Genomic DNA, 8,246 nt, shown 5'->3' on the forward strand with positions numbered 1-8,246 from the left:
AAATAGTATGCACCTATCTGCTTCTCCGCATACTTAAATCTGTCAAAGTTAATAATGTAAATTTGCTTTCATAGGTCTTTTCCCGCGTATGGAACTGTCCAGAAAGATTGCTATATTTGAGAAGAATGGTTCAACACAAGCCTTAATTCAATACTCGGGTTACATGACCTTCATGATCTGCTTTGATATTTGATTGTGATCTGATCCAAACCCCTTTATGAACGTTTCCGGTATTTTATAAATTAGCTTATGGTTTGTTCATGACACTCTGTAGATATAGCAACGGCGGCAATAGCGAAAGAAGCACTGGAAGGACACTGCATATATGACGGTGGCTACTGTAAGCTTCGACTATCATACTCTCGTCATACTGATCTCAATGTAAAGGTACATAAGATTGGTTACTTTCTTGAGTTGTGCGAAAGAGATAAATAACTGATGCCTGCAAGAACCGTATGCCTTTTTTTCTCTTCAACAATTCAGTGAAAGCTGTATATCAAACTCCTTTTTTTTTGGTACTTAATTCCCTTCTTGTATTTTCTTGGTGCTTGAATGAAGGCATTTAGCGACAAAAAGCAGAGACTACACACTACCTGATCTGAGCCTACTCGTGGGCCAAAAAGTTCCCGGAGTGGCTGAAGCTTCTGCGCCAACAACAGGGGGTTGGCAGAATGGGCAGGTGCAAACACAATACGCAGGTTATGGTGAAGTCCATATATGTACCCATCAGCTGATCCCACAGGGGCTTCACTTCTTCTGGTCATCCTCCTTACTATGGTTGATTGATTTATTGTTTTCTACATAAATTACGGATTTACTCTCTCAGTCCAAAGACCGAACTGGGAGTTTCTATGTCTAGGTTGCACCAGTTTGTTATGTTTCATTTAAAAGTGTGTGTGATTGTTCTTGTTTTTTCTCTGGTTTAATAGACAGACGTTTAAGTGTGGGAAAACAGTAATAAAAAATCAAAACGTGCTTCAGGCGCCAGTATTGCGTGTGCTATTTGCAAATGTTATGCGAGAACTAGAACCTCGTTGATTAGAAAATGAGTATTTTACAACCAGCTGCTGCTACTGTCGACGATGAGCTGACCAACTTCAAGGTTCAAAGCAACTTTAATAGAAAACTAGACCATGACCCGGCGGGTATTTATTTTTTTTTAATTTTTTTGATTAACACTAAATGATGTATTTGTTAATAGTTATTTGTATACATTGAGTTCTTTTCTTTTAAAAAACAGTCAATGTGTGAAAAATATGTTTTATTATATAAAGAAAGCTTAAAATGAACAATGATAGATATATATAAATCAATTTAGTTAATTTAAAATACGTTGAAATAAATGATTTTGAGTCATATATAAGTCAATTTAATCGGCTCATTGTTATTACATTTTTTGTTAGAGTCATAGTGTTTTAGATCAAATTAAGTTGGTCTAGTGACTCATGACTCCCCTCTCTTATTCTAACCGCCAATTTGTTTTCTAACCGTTCGGTGTTTAGAAAAAAATTGCGAAGAATGAAAAAAAGAAATATCTCGACTTTCGGTGTTTTCCCATGGCGATGACGATTTAAAAACTCATTAATCGAGGGTCTAATGTTTTATCTTTGTGAATCTGATGTTTTTTTCTTTACGAATCAAGGTATGGAGTAATTAAATCTCTTTTGAAAATCATTGGTTTATTTTTTATTCTGTTCAAAGTATATTGTTTACATGTCTAGTTACACCTTGTTAATTAATAAATGTCCATAACATTTATAAAGCAAATCAATTGTTTCCTAAAAATAATGTAGTTAGCAAGAATATAGGCAATTGCCTCATTCTTAACTATTTACTTAATCTTATATTTAATATTGAGTACTCTGCAAGTTCAGTTAAACAGATTTTACTGGGAAGAAAACATAGATAATTATTATTTAGCTAAATATAGATAGTTAGCGAAAAATCATGTTACTATATTAAAGTTAATTAATATTTGATATTGATTATAATTTGATAGAGTAATAAAGATATTTTGTTTGTGTTCTAAAATGATTGATTTGGTTTGTTGTGAAAGCATAAGAAAAATCGATTTGATTTGTTTTTTTTTTTTGAGAAAGGTTAGCAACAGTCGATTTGTGTAGTTGGTTGGAAGCGTAAACATAGATAAATATATATGTAGATCGGTATATTTTACATAGATTAATGATTTACACTGATTTTTATACAGGTACATCTTAATGTTATATATGAGAAAAAGTTGAAACCATACATATAACATTACGGTAAAAAATTATTCATACGATAATTTTTTAGACTTATTAGAGCTATTTTTAGACTATTGAGACCTAGCTCTATGTGAGGTGAATAAACATTGGTTTAGATGAAAAGGGAAATTCAATTTTATCTTGAAATTATTTTAATAGAGAATGAAAGTTAAATTTTATTTTACGACAATAACTAATTTCGAAATTAATATCCTAGATTTTTTTTTATGATAACAAATATATAATTTGGAATTTATTTAATACAAAATAAATTAAATTTTATTTTAGAACAACACATTAACTAAACTGAAAAAAACAAGCATTAAAATAGAGACTATCTATAAAAAAACAGAGTGATAAAGACACATTTAATAAACTGGTTAAAACAAAATTTTTATAGAAAGTTTAGTTAATATTCTCAGTGGTGCCATTGTAAATAACTTGAAAAACTAAAAACATTTTTAAAATGTACTTCTTTTTTAATAATATAGGATTGAATCAAAAATTATCGTAGTATTCATACGATAATTTTTTAGACTTATTGAGATCTAGCTCTATGTGAGGTGAATAAACATTGGTTTAGATGAAAAGAGAAATTCAATTTTATCTTGAAATTATTTTAATAGAGAATGAAAGTTAAATTTTATTTACGACAATAACTAATTTCGAATTAATATCCTAGATTTTTTTTATGATAACAAATATATAATTTGGAATTTATTTAATACAAAATAAATTAAATTTTATTTTAGAACAACACATTAACTAAACTGAAAAAAACAAGCATTAAAATAGAGACTATCTATAAAAAAACAGAATGATAAAGACACATTTAATAAACTGGTTTAAAACAAATATTTTTATAGAAAGTTTAGTTAATATTCTCAGTGGCGACATTTTTAAAGTGTACTTCTCTTTTAATAATATAGATGAGTTAAGCTTAATTGCAGAAACATTCAACATTTTTGATAAACAATAAACCGATTTGATCATCAACAGAGGAAAATGAAAAATTATCCAATTTGAATGTCGAATCAAAACTGAAACTGTTAACATTTCAAAACATCAGTGCAATGAATTCTGAATAAAAAGATAAACAAAATTGAGGTGAATGAAGGAAACAAAAGACATTATTATTTTTTTGATAAAGCTTTGGCTTTGTTCTTCACTCGCTGAGCCAACTCGGCAGTCCCTTCTTTCTTCTTCTCCGAACCCTTCTGCTGCATCTTGAGCTTCATCGACTTGACAGTAGCAGACTCTGCAAAACTCCTTTTCTTAGAAGGTCCCACCGTGCCATCATCTGTAGTCTTTGTCTCCACATCTTTCACTTGCTCTTCTTGGCTTCTTGGATCTTGCTTTTGCTTCTGAGTTAATTGCTTAACATACGTCGCACTCCTGCCAAGAAGTAAACAAACCCAGCATATTCATATGATGAGAACAACTTCACAATTCTCAAATACAAAAAAAAACTCAAACTATGCATCAACGTACCTTTTAAACTGTGGATTCGTTGGTCTAGAGCATAGTTAGGATCCGTGAATGCAACTGAGAATCTTGAATCGTCAGGATCAGGCCGAAGGTATCTTCTCTTTCTGCCATCTCTTTACTTTTCTTTTTACCTTTCCTTTAATGTTATATCCTTTTAGACCTTTACCATTCTCATCAGCTACTATCAACTCCAGCTCCGCCAAGCTTTTCTCGTCCGCTGCTAATTTCTCCTCTAAACCCTTCTTATTCTTATTCATCATCTTCTTCTTCTTCTTATGATCAACGTTATAGTCGTCGTCATCCTCAGAATCATCATCTGAAGAACCACCATCCTTCTTTTGCATCCTCCTAGCTTTCTTCTTCTCCCGCATCTTCCTCAGTTGTGCCTCCCAGACCGTTTCTGGCTTCTCTTCTTTCTTTCACGAAATTTGTTACTCAGATCTTCTAACCCGGTATTGAATTCTACTACCATATCCTGGTCATTCTCCTCATCCTCGTCTTTATCAGAATCAACATCTCCGGATTCCATCAAAGATAGGTACTTTTCTTTCCTTTTTCCTCATCATCATCACCATCATCATCACTATCATCAGATTCACTCTCATCAGAAGCTAAAAAACTCCTTCAGCTCAAGGTCTGCCAACTATGATTTGTGAAAATATATCAGAACACAAACGACTCTGCTAGATATATATATAGGAGATGCTTCTAATAAGCCTGCCTGATTTTGAAAGAAGAAAAAGAAAAGAAATAAGCATTACAGACCTGAATCAGGGTTAAATCCCTGTTTTAAGGTCCTCACACGGTGTGGCTCATCTTCATCCCAGGAAACATCAACCCTACTCATCTGCAGTGCTTGGCTATGGAAATCTACACCTTGATAAGTAGCAGGAGCCTGTAATGTTTTTTTATAGAAGAAACTTTCAGATTACCATGAAAACTGATAGGAATAAGGCTTGAGATAAGAAGCAATAATAGAAACCAAAAAGAATAGAAAGTAGAGCAGGAATGCACCTCGGTGGCAGTATCACGAGGTGGATGTTTGAATTGCATGGAGTCAGGAATAAATCTCAAGTCGAGCTTGTTAGAGGATCTCTCAAACTCGATACCATCACATTGTTTGTACAAGTGATCAGCAGTAGCACTGGAATCACATTCCGCAACAGCAAAATAGTACCTGAAACAGAACAATAAGTATGAGTTTTAGTAAAAGTCTCCATTCAAGCACCATACGCCTTCAGTAAATGATTGATACTTTACCTCAATCTACTTTTTTCGTAATCACGTAGTCTCTCATTGATGACGTCTTCATCTTCTTCTCATCCTCCTCATCACTGTTATCTTCATTTTTCTTGTCTCCACCGATAGCGGGGCCATGGATTTCCTCTTCTTTCATTCGCTCAAGTCCAAACTCTGATGGATAGACCGCAACAGACAAAAGGCGCCCATCGTTGGGGAGAAACGAATTTAAAACAACGTACAAGTCTTTGGCCTAAGTAACAAAAGAAAAAAAAGATAGCAGCCATTAAGAACACATACAACAAGCTTTGCCTAGTGAGCGAAAAAGCTAAAAACATTTGAGTAAAAAGAGAAATAATACCAAAAAAGATAGAGAAGAAAGCAATTACAGAGACATATCTCCAGTCCATGTTGACAATAGCGAGTCTGTGAGTTTCTTTCTCGATACTCGCTACCTCCTCTCCCTACAAACCGTAAAAAACCAAAACTTGAATGATAGTTCCCAAATAGCCAAAATGCATATATATATTTATAAGAAATCAACACTGAAAGCTATGAACTTACAGCAACTTCTGGTTCCGTCATTCATACATAGCATCATCGTCCTCGTCAGTATCATCCTCTGCTTCTTCAGATACATCCTCATTGTCTTCAGAGTCTGCGTTCTCATCAGATTCTTCATCCGAGGAAGCCAGTTTTCAAAGGAATCTTACTATCTTCTTCAGATACTTGCTCCGATTTCCTCCGCCTGGCCTCAGCTTCCAGAGCCATCAACTCTTCTTCACCCTCGCTCTCATCAGATTCATCTTCCTCCTTGGTCTTTTGCTTCTTCTCATCTTCTACATCGATACGATAATACTCTTTGAGGGAATCCTTGGCACTTCCCCGTTTCTACGCTTGCCACGCTTATCGACCGGAGCAGAAGCCTTGTCGGTGAGGACTCCTTTGAAACGAGAGTCAATTGTGACTTTGGATCACGCCTCGGAAGGCTTCGGAATCTGGGGTCAGTGTGAGCCTTGGCAAACCTCGAATCCGTAATCATCTGTTTCCCCTCCTCTCCGCCATTGTCTCCCTTCTTTCGCTTGAACCACCCATTTTTTTCGATTGGAGGATGAATCAAAAACACTTCTTCTTTTGTAGGGAGGGTTTCAGAGGAGGCTGCGCACTTTTTAGGGTTTTACACAACTCTCGAGCCCCTCTCTCTCTCTCTCTCTCTCTATATTCATTCCTAAGGGTTTTAAATGAATTAGAGTAATGACGGCATAAATAACAATACGACGTCATTTTAATAAAGAGAAAAAAGAGTTATCTAAAACGCGTGTCACTTGCGCTCTCTCTCTCTCTCTCTCTCACATACGATTCCATTTCATTCCATTCATCAGAAGAAGAAGTTGACAATCTGACGACGACGATTGAGATTCCCGCTTGAGGACACAACCAACCTCTCTTCTCTGGTTACACGCTCTCGATTCGATTCAGCTTCTCTTTTCTCGATCGGTTTCTCTGGTTTAATCAGGTATATACATATATCGGGAAAATTGTCTTTTAAATCCTGAACTTTCAAATTTGGTTCAAAAAGGCCTGAACTATTGCTTGGACCATTTAAGGCACAAACTTATTTTGACAAACCGTTTAAAGCCTAGAATTAATTGACTAAGCCATATTCAATACGTCGTTATCTCGGCTAACGACACGATTAAAACGGGGTTAACTTCCGTTTACTGTTCCGTTAAACCTAAGCTACGTCGTTTGAAATTAGAAAAACTCCTAAATTTCTATCTTCTCAAAATTGCAATCCCTAATTTCCCAAAACAAAAACCCAATCACTTCCGAGTTTCTACCCCAAGAGCCCTTGCTTCACGACCAGCTGCTCTTGCTTCACGAGCCTCTGCTCCACTTCTGTCACTCATTGATTCAGCATCTTTCTTCTTTCTTCGTCGATAAGGTAATTTATCCTTTGGGATCCCTTTGTCTCTCATCATTCTCGCCGAAATTGAATCAAGAGTTTGTATTTTTGATTGGGTTTTTGATTTGGGAACTAGAGATTGCGATTTTGAGAAGATAGAAATTTAGGGGTTTTTCTAATTTCAAAACGACGTAACTTAGGTTTAACGGGAACAGTAAACGGAAGTTAACTCCGTTTAATCGTGTCGTTAGCCGAGATAACGATGTATTGAATATAGCTTAGTCAAATTAATTTGAGGCTTTAAACGTTTTGTCAAAATAAGTCTGTGCTTAAATGGTTCAAGCAATAGTTCAGGCCTTTTTTGAACCAAATTTGAAAGTTCAGGATTTAAAAGACAATTTCCCTACATATATCCTATCCTTTCTCTCGATCAGAGCTCTCTGTATTTCAATTCAATCAGATCAAGTTTGAAAAAACTTTATCTTCCCTTTCAGGACTAGGAACTTTGATCGGGTGGACGGGATCGATTCTGATTTAAACTCCTTGATCCAATCCATTCCTCCTCGCGTTCGATATATCTTTTGTTTGTTTGTAGTGAGACGAAGATTAAAAGCTATTAGATTTGGGCTCTGTGTTCCATCCATCGATGGTATATTTGCATTAGCTCAATCTCGGTCTGCAATCCCGTCGACCAAGCTATGCCCACCCGCAAACCTCACCCAACATCCCCCAGCTTCCCCGTTTGCGAAGGCTCTCACTCCGCTGCATTGCCATCGACGTCTTCATCCTTATCGCCGTCATCACATCCTGCGCCTTCCTCTTCTTCCCTTACCTCAAACTCATCACCCTCGCATCCATCCACCTCTTCTCGGACATCTCTCTTCTGGTCAAAGCAGAGATCCTGCAAACCCTATAGTGTACGGATTCCTTGGCTCTGAGCGTCTTCTGCGCCGCCATCTCCGCTTGGCTCGTCATACTCTTATGCACGATGCACCGATGCGGGAAGCCCAATTGCAAAGGCTTAGGAAAGCCGTTGAGTTTGATATTCAGATTGAGACTGAGGATTGCATCAAGACCAGCTCCGGCTATGGCAAAAAGGGCGGGAGGCTTGAGTTGCCTCGTGTTCCATCACCGCGAGTTGGAGGCTGAGCTTAAGAAGATGGCGCCTCCTAATGGCCGCGCCGTGTTGGTTTTCAGAGCCCAGGTGTGGTTGTTTCTGTAGGAGATTAGTGGTTTCCGGCCCAAAGAAACAGCAGCGTAAGATCAAGAAGGTGAAATTAGATTGGGGATCCGATCCTGTTATACTTTTCTTCTGTTTCTCACAAAACAACACTCTCTTTTTTTTTTTTACAAAGAACTTATATAAA

At 36.5% G+C, this 8,246-nt stretch overlaps 2 pseudogenes; one reads left to right on the forward strand and one right to left on the reverse strand.

The window, feature by feature from the left end:
- Positions 1–3,252: 3,252 nt before the first annotated feature.
- On the reverse strand, positions 3,253–6,955 carry LOC130507196 (pre-rRNA-processing protein esf1-like; annotated as a pseudogene).
- Positions 6,956–7,525: 570 nt separating this feature from the next.
- On the forward strand, positions 7,526–8,150 carry LOC130507197 (uncharacterized protein At5g19025-like; annotated as a pseudogene).
- Positions 8,151–8,246: the final 96 nt, after the last annotated feature.

The sequence above is a fragment of the Raphanus sativus genome, unplaced genomic scaffold (genome assembly GCF_000801105.2).
Source record: "Raphanus sativus cultivar WK10039 unplaced genomic scaffold, ASM80110v3 Scaffold4150, whole genome shotgun sequence".
Classification (NCBI taxonomy): domain Eukaryota; kingdom Viridiplantae; phylum Streptophyta; class Magnoliopsida; order Brassicales; family Brassicaceae; genus Raphanus; species Raphanus sativus.